Raw genomic sequence first — 14,920 nt, 5'->3', positions numbered from 1 at the left:
GGTGACCCTTTGGTGTGTGGGCTGATACTCCAAACACTGGGCAACACTGGCCAGGGCTAAAAGCATGGGTTTTAAAATTAATTAAAATGGCGGTATTGTCACTTTCTCTTAACGCGATGTGTGAAAGTTACCCTCTCTTTCTAAACTTCAGTTTCCTCATTAGTAATAAAATGGGAATAATAAAAAATACCTCATATCATCTAAAAACATTTATTTATTGTTTGTTTCCATTTTTGAAAATTGATACTGTCATAGAATGAATAGAGGGACTAATTATTTTTTCTTTAAAAAATATATTTGGTTTATACAAAATATATGCCATTAAGGATTTTATACATATACACATATATTTATTTTTCTTTATCTTTATTATGCTACCCACTGCTGACAGCTGCTCCATTCACTGATATGAAACAGCCATCACTCTTGACAGGCCCATCTCAGATGCCTGGGAAGCCAACATAAGTAGGATTCACCCAGAGACCTGCTTTCAAAATATTGCTGATTCTCAGGTCGCTGCTTCAATCCACAGCACCACTGACAGCTCAGATTTTTCACTGAGAGCAGCTTCTATCTCTGATCCAAAACCGAGTCCGTCCATAGATAGCAACTCAGGTCAGGAAGTTCTTAATTTTAATGTGGCAGGATTGCAACATTTTCATTTGAAGTTAGCTAGAAATATATTTCATATTTTTTTATGAATGTTTCATAAGTTACCTTTCTCCATTAAGCCCTTAATTCATCTGGACTTCAGTGTCTGCGGTGTGAGGTAGGTGAAAGGTTAACATCACTGATGCACGGGCAGGCTAAATAGCCATCTCAGGCGGTGATTAAATTGAATTTATTTAAGGAAAAGGGGTTAGGGGATGGGGTTATCCAAAGGGAAGGGCTACATAGCACTGAGCCAATAGGTATTGGGTCCATGATGGCAGCAAAAATGTACTTAGGACAGTGAAACAAGGAAGGGCATAGAAGAAGCAACAGGAGAGCCTAGGCTGGGCTGCTTTGGTTCACTGAGAAGTCAGAGAAAAGGGGGCCTTGGAGACAGGTTCAGGGGGTTAGCTCGGGATGAGCTGCCACTGCCCATTGCTCCCCTGGTTGCAAGTCTCATCGGGTCCCTTAGAGGTTAGGGGTCCGTGCCTTGGGGGAAGCAGAGAGGGAAGGGAATGCCATGGGTGTGCTCCTTGGAGGGAGAGTGCACACGAGGCCCTTTGTCCTGAGCATGTTTATCTTTCTCTTGCAGGTGGGAATCTTAGGGGAGTTCTCAGGGGAGGGTCTCAGTAGAATATTCATCAGCTTTCCAGCTGTGCTTTTTCAGGGTTGAGGTCTCCACTGATTGCTCAGTGCCAGGGCTGGGGGTCATTAATCAAAGCCGGTGGTCCTGAGGCAGCCAGGGGGTCACTTGTCTGGTTTGCTGCTTTTCTGGGCCTGGAACTGAAATACAACTGAGGCCTAGATGTTATCTTTAGGGAGGAAAAGGTCAGGGAGCTAAACTGTCAGACCAATGATATGAGAGATCAAGAGTCCAAACTGAATGACCAGTCATATGCTAGGGGAGAAGGATAGGTTACCCTGGGGGCGAGCTTCTTGTGTTCCCAGTTTTGCCCCTTTGTTATCTGGGGCGTTCTACCCTGGTGAGTTCTACCCTGGGGAGTTCCTGTACCTGGCCCCTCCTCCTCGCTCTGCTAATGTCTAACAGCAGGGATTCTGTATCCTTTTCCATTTCCTGTACTGACAGTGTTTTCATGAGAATTTTGAGGAATGTAAGCATCCAGCTCCTCGCACAGTTCTGGGCACATGGAAGTTGCTCTGTAAAAGTTGTTGCTATTTTAACCTTTAGTAACCTTCCCCCCGCCCCCCACTTGATTGCTGTGGTTCTTCATGAAATCATTAGCGTGTACATTTATGAAAGGTAGTTGAGGCAGCTTTGCATTGGTTAAGAGACCGACCTGGAACCTCCTTCCTCCCCTAGACTCTCCTCTAGTGTTGTCAGGAGCTTGATCTGTGAGTTAAATCAAGAGTAACTCATCATGAATGAATTAATTGATTTGAGCATTTATTTCCTTTTGGAGCTGCCTGGTGATCCAGAATTTCCCTGGCATCTTACAGATACCTGCTCCCTCTGCTCTGAATAATCGGATCATCTTTAATTAAAAGGTTAATCTTGTTACTTTGGAATTTGCTTCTTTAGCTCTATATTACCATAGACGGGCCCTCTGAATACATCCAGATGGGTGGGGGCTTCAGCCAAGGATGTGGGAAGTTCTCTTTAAGTTCATTTCCGCTTGAACGTCCTGGACCGGATTGAATATGCTGCGCAGATAACTTGCTTTGGGGGCTTTTCCCAATTTCTTAGCCATGCTGTAGTGGAAGGGAAAGGCAGAGAAATAATTCTTGGAAAATGAAAACCACTTAGCCACACTCCCGGGGCCCATTGAGTGCACACAATGAAATCTGGGAAGTAAAACATGAAACTTTATAAAGAGCATAAAAGGCACCATAAAATTGGAAGAATGTTGTCAGTTACATGGCTGAGGATGACTGCCGTTTATTGCTCAAGCGTGGTCTTGGAGACTCACTGTGAGGCCAGGGGGCTCCTGGGCAGCAGATGGAACTGGGAACCATGAGCCCAGTGCCCGGGGAGGTGAGCCTTCAGCCCAGGCTGTGAAATCACACCGCTTGCTGGAGGCTTTTCAGATGTGCTCAACTACCATGTGGAGATGAGGTTGTGAACCTCCTGGACAGTTTCCAGGGAGGTGGGAAGATAGAAAATTCATAATGAATGACCCCCCCCTCTCTTTCCTCTACCTGTGTTATCTTACTGATTTCTGGACTCTGTAACAGATGATGTTGGTGGCCTGCCCAGGCCTCCTTTACTGGGCTGGTGCATGTGAAGCTTTGCTATTGCACGGTTATTTGCTAACACCTTATATTTGTATCATTCACTGGAAGCTTCTGCCTTCCAGAGAGGAGCCCTCTAGCTTGGAGAAGACTGGGAGGCAACACCTCCTCCTCCACCCTGGGGTGGCCTGGACCCCGTGACTGACATCATTGACTGATGTCCATGATGGGGTTATAAAACCCAGCCCTTTGCCTCACGGCAGCACAAAGTCTACAGTGCATGTCACTTCGGAGCTCTCTGTGGGTCAGACTGAGGCGGGGCTTGTGTCAACCCTCATCTTTTCCTTTCCCAAGTGGCTTCCCTCACTGTGTGTGTGTGTGTGTGTGTGTGTGTGTGTGTGTGTGTGTGTGTGTTAATCCTCATCTGAGGATATTTTTCCATTGATTTTTTTTTTCTATGTCCCTGATTCTATTATGATCACCAGATTATTTATTCACTTGATTCTTAGATTCACTTGTTGATAGATGCATGTTTGTTGTTCATAATTTTTATCTTTACCTTTTTCTTCTTCCTCTTCTTAAAGGATACCTTTCAGCATTTCATATAATGCTGGTTTGGTGGTGATGAACTCCTTTAGCTTTTCTTTATCTGTGAAGCTCTTTATCTGACCTTCAATTCTGAATGATAGCTTTGCTGGATAAAGTAATCTTGGTTGTAGGTTCTTGGTATTCATCACTTTGAATATTTCTTGCCACTCTCTTCTGGCCTGCAAAGTTTCTGTTGAGAAATCAGCTGACGGTCGTATGGGTATTCCCTTGTAGGTAACTGAGTTTCTTTCTCTTGCTGCTTTTAAGATTCTCTCTTTGTCTTTTGCTCTTGGCATTTTAATTATGATGTGTCTTGGCGTGGTCCTCTTTGGGTTCCTTTTGTTTGGGGTTCTCTGCGCTTCCTGGACCTGTAAGTCTGTTTCTTTCACCAGGTGGGGGAAGTTTTCTGTCATTATTTCTTCAAAAAGGTTTTCAATATCTTGCTCTCTCTCATCTTCTGGTACCCCTATAATTCTGATGTTGGTACGCTTGAAGCTGTCCCAGAGGCTCCTTACACTATCTTCGTATTTTCGGATTCTTTTTTCATTTTGCTTTTCTGGTTGGGTGTTTTTTGCTTCTTCGCATTTCAAATCTTTGCCTTGATTCTTGCGCTCCTCTGGTCTGCTGTTGGGAGTCTGTATAGTATTCGTTATTTCAGTCCGTGTATGCTTAATTTCTAGTTGGTTCTTTATCATAACATCGAGGGTCTCATTAGATTTCTTGAGGATCTCACTACATTTATCGACAGCTTCTAGACAGTTCTTAAGAGACCTTAAAAGTGTGGTTCTGAACTCAATATCCTCCATTGACAGTTTTGTCCTGTTTCTTTGTCTCCGCATTTTTTATGCTTTCTTGGTGCACCCCCTAGTGGTCTTTGTGCGCAGTCTTGTTGTAGTTAAGCCTTGATTGTTGTCGGCAATACCGGGGGGTGATTTGACCTCCAGGCTAACTGGCTATGAGAGTCCCTCCATTGATTTTTAGGAAGAGTAGAAGAGAGAGGGAAAGACAGAGAGAAACATTGATGCAAGAGAAACACATCGATTGTCTCCTGCACGAGCCCCCACCAGGGCCAGGGAGAAACCTGCAATGAAGATATATGTCCTTGAACGGAATCGAACCCCAGACTCTTTGGCCCACAGGCTGACGCTCTATCCACTGAGCCAAACCGGCTAGGGCTTCCCTCACTTTCTTACAAGTTTCTCATGAGAGCACGTCCTCAGTTACTTGCACAGGAATCCCCACATGAGGCTCTTCTAAGGAGCATGACCCAAGAAGGCTCTTCTCTGCTTCTCTTTTCTGGCCTGTCGCGCTTTGCTCGGTATGTGGAGTCTTTCTTGCCCCGCTGGGTTCTTTGAGGGCTGGTTGTATGTAGTGTTCATGTTTAGACTTCCACCAGTCCCCCCACCACCGTGCCTGCTCCTAGTACATGCTCAGTGCTGGTCAAAAGGACAACTGAGCCCTGGCTGGCGTGGCTCAGTGGTTGAGCATGGACCTATGAACCAGGAGGTCACGGTTCAATTCCCGATCAGGGCACATGCCGGCATTGTGGGCTCGATCCCCAGTGGGGGGCATGCAGGAGGCAGCCAATCAGTGATTTTCTCTTATCATTGATGTTTCTATCTCTCTCTTCTTCCTTTTTCTCTGAAATAAATGAAAATGTATTTTTTTTAAAAAAAGGATAACTGAACGAGGGAAGGGGCATTTGCAGAGGCTCAGGGGGGCTGACAGGTACTACTGATGTTGGTGTGGGATCTGGTGTTGGTAGCTTGGACAGCTACTCACAAGCAGGCAGTGGACAGAACATGGCTTTGCCCTTGTGAGGAAGACAGCATTTGCATTTCTCACTCTCAGTGGTGTCCTGGAAGCTGCCATGGGTGTAGGAAGGTGCCTCAGCCTTTGGTGCTGTGCCCTAGGCTCAGGGACAGCTTGATCCCCAGGGGAAGTGGGAAGGTGGGCTGTGGCCCTGTCCAGATCCCTAACTGCCACACCCTGGCGATGGGGTTCTGGTGTCCGTATCTCAGCTCCATTCACCCTCGCCCCTCAATTTTTGCTTTCCCACAATAAAATATTCAAAGTAAGATAGAACTCGGTGTTAGCCAGTGATACTGTGTGTTTGCTTTTCTACACGCCAGTTTAACACAAAGTATGTAAATGTTTGCTTTGAATGGCAGGGCTGTCCCTTTTGGTTCGTTTTATCTCAATTTTTGCTTTTCTCCTGCAAATTTGCCTAAGTGTGTTGTTTTGAAGGTTTCAGATGCCAGGCTCAGATATTGGTAGTGGATTCATGAGGCACCTAGGAGGGTTTAAAACAGTGGTTCTCAACCTTCCTAATGCCACGACCCTTTAATACAGTTCCTCATGTTGTGGTGACCCCCAACCATAAAATTACTTTCGTTGCTACTTCATAACTGTAATGTTGCTACTGTTATGAATCGTAATGTAAATATCTGATATGCAGGATGTATTTTCATTGTTACAAATTGAACATAATTAAAGCATAGTGATTAATCACAAAAACAATATGTAATTATATATGTGTTTTCCGATGGTCTTAGGCGACCCCTGTGAAAGGGTCGTTCGACCCCCAAAGGGGTCGTGACCCACAGGTTGAGAACCGCTGGTTTAAAAGAATTTGTAAAGGAAAATGTGATACTTTTAATACTGGGCCATACACGGAGTTCTTGACTGGAAAGAGAAGGAAGAAAGAAAAGAAGCCTTGGTGATAACCAGCAGCCAGCAATAGTTCCGGAATATTCAAAGGTATCCATGCAAATCAGACAGCACTTGAAGAAATGCAGCCAATACCTTTTGCTTTGGGAACTCATTTGGCAGCGGGAAGTGCTAAGGAAGAGCTTTACTTATATTCTCTGCTTCCTGATATTTAAAGAATTCATTTCATTTGCAATTTAACAGAAATCCATTTTCTTTCCCTTTCAAAGGACAGGCGGTGCCCCTCTGAGATGTGAAAGGTGGTGGGCGGCTGAAACTGCTTCTCTGAAAGTTAACTTCTGAGCAATCCTTCTAACAGTGACCGTGGAAAGAAAGAAATTGGTGTCAGCAGGGATCCTGGCAGTAGGCGAGCAGCCAGATCCTTCCAAGGGGAGTGAGAAGTGTCTAGACTTTGATGCCTTTGAATTCCTGGTATGCTTCCAGATCATTGTTTTGTTCCTAGCTGCTTTTGCTGGCATTTACACAGTTCAGAGAGGTTTTTTGAACCAATTCTCAGCTCCCCTTAAATCAACTGAAAAAGTGACCACTTTTATATTTATTCGTTCGCTTAGCCTGCCTTCCCTGAGATTTACTTATTTACCCAAGACAACTTCCATTTTCCTTTTATCCTGACTTTCGAAGTAATATAGGTAGCCCCGTATGCTTGTCTTATGTTTGTTTGTTTTTTATGTTTGCAGCAGATCCTGACACAATACAGTCTCCTGTGTATATGTTGTTATTGAAGTATTAAATATAAAATATTTGCCTATATTTACCTTTTCCTCCTTAAACATTGATATTGCAGGTTCCATTTCTCTGTGTCTAAATCGAGGAGAAAACATTCTCAGCATTTCAGTCACTCATTGGACAGACGTTAATTGAATACTTGCCCTGCTGAACTCCTAGAACGTCCAGTAGGGAATGGCTCACAGGCCCTGTCCTCAGGGAGTTTACATTCTGCTGAGGCAGATGGGCATGAAAATTTCAGGGTAAAAGGGGTTGTGGTATCAGTGAACACAGGGAGCCCAAAGGACCTGTGTTGGGGGATGGGGAAGACTTCCTTGGGTCTTCAAAGATAGAAGTTGGCCACAACAAGGGGCATGAGGCTGTCCATGGAGAGGTGGCCAGAGGAGAGAGAGGACATCATCTGTTTGGGAAAATATAATAACCTCAGTGTGAGAGCAGTGCAGTTTATATGGGAAGGCGAGGGAAGAAGGGGTGAGGGGGACAGTGAAGAGGTAGGTAGGCATTCTTTCTAAATGCCTTTGTCATGAAGTCAGGGGGCTCTCAGAAAAAAATTTAAGCGGGGAAGTAACTTGATCAGACTTTACTTTTACAAAGCTTACTCTAGTTGGCTTTAACAATCAGTCAGTCAACCAACCAACCAATCTATTGGAGGTGTAATTACATAAACAGTAAAATGGCCAGATCTTAAGGCCAATTTGGCTGATGAGTGTTGATAATTGTATGCACTCATGTTACCACCACCAGAAACCAGATACAGAACATCGCTGTTACCCCAGGAAGTTCTTCTGTGTCCTTGTCCATTCAGTCACCTCCCTGCAGTCACTTTCTGACTTTCATTTTCAGTTATGTCTTTCTTGGATTTCATGTGAATGATGGAGTCTTGCACATTGAAATGTTGATGGAATGGAGCTGGCAGAGAGGAAAGTTTGAGGATGTGAGAGCGAGTTAACTGGGTAGAGCCACTGTCTAGGAAGTCAGGATTGGGTGGAATCCCAAGGAGGAATGTATGCCGGCTTTGAGAGGAGGAGGAAGGAAACCAAGAAAAGTGAGTTTGGGGGTGAGCAGGAAGTTGAAGGCATTGTTGCTTTATTCTTTGTGAAGTAGGAGGTGAGGTCATTTTTTGAGACTAAAGGGAGAGGAAGGGGAGGTGATGGGCTGAGGGTTGGGTAAAGTAGAAGAGGTTTGAAATAGCGGCTATTTAATAGCCTTTGAGAAGACTGAGTAAAGAGCCAAGCAGGTTTGCTGGGCAGCTCTGAGGGCTTCTTGAGAATGGAGACCATGAGTCTGTTATGACATCAGCTTTAGTGGACAGGTGGTCTTCTCCTTGGTGTTGAATATCCTGGAGAGAGAAACAGAGGTAGATCAAGTTATTTCCCTGCTTAAATGTTTTTCTGAGAGCCCCCGGACTTCATGACAAAGGCATTTGGAAAGTCATAGGTAGAAGGATCTGGGTTTGGGATTCGGTTGGGTGGGTGTGTAAGAGAGTGCAAGGGAGTTGAGATCATTGGCCACAGACTGTTGATGGATGGAGGAGAAAGGAGGTGAAGATAGAGGACTATCAGAGAAGTGGAAAACAGAGGGATTGGAAAATTGGAGCATCATGTAAAATGGGAACGTTGGTGTTGTGGGAGAAGCTGGGAGAAAGATCTGAAGGGGAAGGCGTTTACAGAGGATAAAAGGAAGAGGAGCGAGGTGCTTGGAGGTCCTGTCAGAGGTGGAGCCGTTCTGATTGAGTCCAGGATGGACCTTGGAGAGGAAGGCAGTAACACAGAAAAGGAGGTTACAGAATGAGCACAAGGAACAGACTAGGCAGTGTGCTCAGTGACTTCTAAGGTGATTCAGAATGACAGCTGGACTTGGTGTCTCAAAGAAGACGGAGTCAGGTGGCAAGGTCTTCAGTGAATGGGAGAAAACGACTGGTCGAGGTAGGTGGAAGCTTCACCCACTGGTGGAGGACTTTCGTTTTGGCTTTGGGGAATAAGAAGGGGCTGCATTTCCAGCAAAAGTTTTAGTTTCAGCATAGACAGGGGGAGAGGGTGCGGTGTGAATGGTTCCAAGAGGTACATACAGTAGAAAGGGGGTGTACGAGGGTGGGGATCAGGATGGGGATGTGGGGGTAAGATTATAGGGAAGGATGGCTGCGCGGCAGGAAGGACTAAACTTGAAATAGGGCTGAGAGGTGCGATGATGAGGTTGCTTCTGTTTCTCTTAGTTCCCCTGGTGGTTGGGAGGTTCCAGTCTTTTCTCTGGAAGCAACTGGGAAGTGTTCTGCTGGACCTGAGTGGTGCTGTCCAGATGTCTAACTTGGAGCGAGCTGGCTGTGCCGTCCCTTTCGTGAGCGATGACAGAGGATGGAGAGCCCATAGAGCCAGGAGTCCGCACTGAAAGGCCTTTTATGGCATTTGAATATTTTATGATCCTTTGATTTTCTAGAGGCCTGTCTCCTGGAGAAGTGAATTTTCTTAATGGCCTTTGTTTTTTTTTTCTCTTTCTGGTTTCTAGAAAACAGAAGGGTAAGCTATCCTCTGGGGTTCAGTTCCATTCATCACCTTCATAAAATGGGGTGATAAGCCAAGTCTGTTTCTTTGAAGTCAGTGAATAAACCTTTCCTGTTACAGAGCATGGAATTCCATTGGGGAATTTAAATACATTTCCTTTAATGGCTTAAATGAAGGTGCTGCCTTTTGTTTTGTTTTTTTCCATGAAAGTTTTATATATTTGACCTATTTAATATTTTTCCTTAGGAAATAAAAGATGGCATTTTCTTAGTTCCCTTCCAGAAAAGATGAGCCTTGGTTATTTCGGCAAGGAAATACGCATGTGTGCTGTGGAAAAGCCTGGTGTTTGGGAATGTGAAAAATGTACTCTATCTCCGGCGGTTTCTAGAAAATTCTTGAAAAACCTTAGAGCCCCCCCCCCCCCCCACACACACACTTTATCAAAGTGAATGAAAAGAAATGAATATTTAATTTTTACTTTTTTTACTTTTTGATTGAATTTGTTGGTTGACATTGGTTAAGAAAATCACATAGGTTTCAGGTGTACAATTCTATGAAGAAATGAATATTTTAATGGAACTGGATATGATGAATGGCTTTTAAAATATATATATTTTTAATGGATTTCAGAGAGGAATGGAGAGGGAGAGAGAGAGAGAGAGAGAAATATCCATGATGAGAATCATCGATCGGCAGCCTCCTGCACGCCCCGCACTGGGGATTGAGCCCACAACCCGGGCATGTGCCCCGATCAGAATCCTACCCGGGACCCTTCAATCCTCAGGCCAATGCTCTATCCACTGAGCCAAACCAGCCAGGTCATGAATGGCTTTCTTTTGAACGCTTTAGTAGCTGAATGAAAAGTTATATTTTGATTGTTTTTCCTATTTTCCCCCCTAAAAAATATGAACATTTCTTTTTGAAAGTAATATTGGGATCTGTAATAGCATTGAATTAGTAGCAGCCTCCATGAGGTATCAAAGAATGGCTGGAAAGACTGAGTAAAAAATACACAGGAAGGGCTAACTCAATACATAAATGTTAAGCCCAAATTGTTCTGGAGGTACAATATGAAAATGAGAGGAGAAAAGTTAAGCCTAAGAAGCTGAACCAAAGGATGAGTGAAATCTTGGAGAAACTCTGGAATGGACATTTAAGGGCCAGACTAAAATGTTAGGATGGAGGGAAGTTCCAGAAAGAAATGACTGGAGTTGAGACAGGATGATAAAGAGGAAATGAGCCATGACCCAATTTAGGCATAAAGCGGGAGGAGAAAAGATTTTGCTCACTGGAATTGGGCCTTGACATAAAAAGAGAAAACACACCAGATCCTGTTATTTCAGGAATTTCCAGAACCCTTTGTTTAAAGGCAACATATTCCCTTTCCCTTTCTAAGTATGAAAACAGATTCTTTCATAAGAGTAGACGTTTTATCTTCGTTTACTTTCCCAAGCAGTATTTCCCAATATGTGCTGCAGCGGATGCGGTTTCATGGGGCTGTTCAAAGGAAATAAGAAATTTGTGTTTAAATCAGTTTAAAAACAGGTGCAGGTGCGGGGGGAGGGGGGACGTAAAGGGTGGGGAGAAATGGGGGACATCTGTAACACCCTCAACAATAAAAATAAATTTTAAAAAAGTACTGTGTTTAAAAAAGGTAAACAGGTTTATTGACTGCACCGTTTCTCAGAGCCTTTAATATCAAACGTGCATTTTTGACCCTTTAAATTGCTAAACATCCAGTCGCTCTTCTTTTCAGAACTCTGATTTTGCTGTAGGTGGCGTGTATCTAGTTAAAAATTCTCACCACCCCATGCTCCTTTGTCACTAGAAGTGACCCAGTACTGGCCAGTGAGATAGAAGTCAAAGTCTCTGCAGGGTGCGGGCTTCCAGGAAGCTATTGGTTTCTTCAGAAATGGGGTCTAAGGAGGAAGGCACACACCTTTGCGTTGCCCTTTCCTCCCCTTTCCTGCCTGAAAGATCTGTGGACAACTTGTACCAGGAAAACAAAAGCCACATGCTAAGAGCAGCAAATCAGAAAGACTCAAGGAGCTCGTGATGGCTTCATGCAACTACTCTACCAGCCTGATTGTTCTAGAAGGAAAATAAAGCCCTATTTGGTTAAACTATTGTAGTTGAATTTCTGTTACATGCTGAATGCAATCCTAACACATACCAGGGTAATGTAGTAACTAGTAATTGAACTTATTTTAACCATGGAAGCTTGTTTTGTTTTTGAAACTGTGTAGAAGACCCTTTGTGTAATGCTGCCTTAAAGAATATGAATAGAGCCCAGCCCACGTAGCTCAGTGGTTGAGCGTTGACTTATGAACCAGGAGGTCGCAGTTCGATTCCTGTCAGGTCACGTGCCTGGATTGTGGGCTTGATCCTCTGTAGGGGGTGTGCAGGAGGCAGCCAATCAATGATTCTCATCATTGATATTTATATCTCTCCCTCCCCTTCCTCTCTGAAATCAACAAAAAATATATTTAAAAAAATAATATGAATAGAAAGATGCTCATATATGTATGTATTCAGCCCTTTTTCTACAAGTATGAATTTTCTGATATTCTTTGTGGAATTAGGATTTTGAATTTTCCTCTGTTTCTGCTATTCTGTCTCCCCCTCATATGAGAAGTTTTTTCTTTTCTTTTCTTAAACTTTGTAATTTTTATGCCTCTTACCAAAGCACTTTTTATTATTCATGCCTTCTTTACACAGAATTGTTCTCAAAATTTGAGGGCAAATTGACTCAAATGTACATTTATTTCCATCATAACATTAGAGATTGTTTAGTTTCTTTTGAATGATTTTATTCTTGACTATGGCACTTAACACTTTTTCTGTCTTCACAAACTTAATGTTGTGTAAACCCACTCCTCAGTGTCCTAGGGAAGCTCTTCCCGTGAATGATTTTGGTAAAGTTAAAGCTCTTGTAATTTGAACCTCCCATGATTGCTTTCCTTCTCTTCTGTAAATTGGATTTTCATTTTTTTTTTAAGTGTTAGGCTAAATTCTCTGACAAAAGCATTTTCAAATCTTGTGGGTTTTTTTTTTAAGGTCATTTAAATTGTTTTTCAGATCTCTAATCTATCTATAGATATAAAAAGCCAGCGACCAGAACGCTGGAATGACCGGTTGGTATGACACCCACTGCAGCCAGCGAACCAGCCCGATTGGGGGGTGGGGCTGGCGGGCCAACCTCCTGTGCCCCTCCCCCCAGCCGGCCTGGCCCTGATTGGGCCCCAATCGGGGTGGGCTGGCCAGCCAACTTCCTGCAGTTTCCTCTTCCCAACAAGCCTGGCCCTGATCCGCCGATTGGGGCCGGGCCGGCTGGACCCCACCCGCGCACGAATTCATGCACTGGGCCTCTAGTAGAATATAAAATCAGAATGTTAAAGTTGAAGGGGACCTCAGCAAGTGAGTCTAACATCCCGATTCTGCAGACCGAGAACTTAACTAACTCAATGTGGAGTCAAATGATGGCAGAACTGGGTCTCCATCCTATGAGTCTGGGTCACTCTAGTGATGGCCCGACAATGACAATGTAGGCAGTTATGTGATTTGCTTCATTGGTCTGACCTCAGATGTTAAATAGCCTTTTTATGATGTTGGGAGCATGTAATGTCCTTTAATGGGATTCAGGTAGAAGAAAAAGTGATAAGTAAGAACGCTAAAGGCTGGACTTGCTTTTATTATAAGGGATTTGGAACACATAATGGATTTTCCTGTGGATTTTGGAAAGATGAAGTGTTTATTAAGTTTAAATTATGGGAAAGCCGAAGCCCAGATCAATGAGATAGATTGTACATATAACTTCATACATTGTTATTTTTTCCTGACATTGTTAAGGCCATTATCAGAAGAAGCAGCATCAAGATACTTAAGCCATTTGCATGTCATTTGAAATGAACAAATATCACTTAGGATATGGAATTTGAGGATATTGTCATCTTGAAGTAAGGAAAGTAGGCTAAGTGGGAGATGGGGAGATAAGGAGGAAGGTGGGAATGAGAACATGTTTGGACTTGAAAACTATAGTGAAGTGTTCTATTTTAGAATAAACTTTTATCATTGGTAAATAAGTATTTTTTAAAAAATATATTTTTATTGATTTCAGAGAGGAAGGAAGAGGGAGATAGAAACATCAATGATGAGAGAGAATCATTGCTTGGCTACCTCCTGCACACCCCCTGCTGGGGATCCAGCCCACAACCCAGGCATTTACCCGTGATCAGAATGGAGCCCAGGACCCTTCAGTCCGCAGACCGATGCTCTATCCACTGAGCAAAACTGGCTGTGGCAATAACAGTATTTAGTTATCTTAAACTTCTTTTTTCTCAAGCTGCTTGAAGGAGAGACCATGCTTTTCATTTTTATTCAATGTTTAGTTTAATATTTTGTTAATTATAGCTAATATTTATTCTTGTGTTTATTAAAAAAATATTTATTGAGCACCTTATATGTGCAAGATGCCCTACCAAGAATTTTTGAAATTAATAAGATGGATTCGACAATAATTGAACTTGAAGAAACTTTTAGGATAATTGAAAAGGTAAAACACACACACACAAAACTCTCTTGCTCATAGGTAAGGTAGCTTGGATCTGAATAAGCCAAGTTGAGGAGTGGGAGGTTTCTGTAGGCAGTCAGCATCCTTGGTGCATAGAGGCAGGACTTCATCAGATGTAGGTGAAGCTGGTCTCATAGAGAGAGGGGGGTGGAGTTGGGTGCATTCTTAATAGGGAGAGAAGGAATGCAGAGGCCAGCTGGGAGGCTCTGACAATTGCATAAGGAGTTTAAGTTGGATGACAAGAGTTGGGGAGGAGATGGGTAAATAGGAGATGTTTTGGAGAGGCAATCATCAGAACCTAATTAAGTGGCTGGGAGTTAGGGATGAGAAGTGTTTCCAGTATTACTAATGTTTAAAAATTTTAATTTGAATTCATTTTTTAGTTGGTATCACATTCACATGGGTCATCATCCAAAAGGGTGTATACTGTTTTCCTCTTACCTCTGCCCCATTGTCTCACTCCCCAAAGATTGTCAGCAATGCTGTCATTTCTTAGGTATGCTTTCAGTGATTTTAATGCTTATATAAGCAGATATATGAGTGTGGGTACTTATTCCCTATCTTTTTATTCTACCTAATAAGTCTTTTTTAGTGATGCCTTGTAGTGTTTTAAGGTTTTCTTCATGTAAGACTTGTACATTTCTTGTTAAGCTTATTGCTGGATATTTTACTTTTTATTTAGTAGCCATCATGAATGGAGTCTTTTCTTCTATATCTATATCCTAGAAGCCCAGTGCACAAAATTTGTGCATGGGTAGGGTCCCTAGGCCTGGCCAGCGATCAGGGCCAATCTGTAGGGCAACTGGTGGGGAGATTGGGGGAGGGGGGGGAGCCCTTGCTGGTACTCGCCTTGGTTGGCCTGGAGCCTGCAGGCTGGGGGAAGATCCTGTGTTGAGCACCTGCCCCCTGGTGGTTAGTGTGCATCATAGCGCCTGATCGTTCTGCTGTTCGGTCTATTTGCATATTA

The 14,920-nt window shown here is 43.3% G+C and overlaps 1 protein-coding gene and 1 long non-coding RNA gene across 9 annotated transcripts in view; both read left to right on the top strand.

The window, feature by feature from the left end:
* Positions 1–14,920, top strand: part of OSBPL10 (oxysterol binding protein like 10) — a 287,316-nt gene that overhangs the window by 23,514 nt on the left and 248,882 nt on the right. The gene's annotated exons all lie outside the window — the stretch shown is intronic.
* On the top strand, positions 5,973–9,664 carry LOC118668261. Its single transcript, XR_004971603.1, has 2 exons — positions 5,973–6,570; positions 6,944–9,664. It is a non-coding gene; the product is annotated as an uncharacterized LOC118668261 (long non-coding RNA).

Source organism: Myotis myotis, unplaced genomic scaffold (genome assembly GCF_014108235.1).
Source record: "Myotis myotis isolate mMyoMyo1 unplaced genomic scaffold, mMyoMyo1.p scaffold_m19_p_13, whole genome shotgun sequence".
Taxonomy (NCBI): domain Eukaryota; kingdom Metazoa; phylum Chordata; class Mammalia; order Chiroptera; family Vespertilionidae; genus Myotis; species Myotis myotis.
The sequence above is the reverse complement of the archived record's forward strand: the minus strand, read 5'-3'. Positions and strand labels throughout refer to the sequence as shown.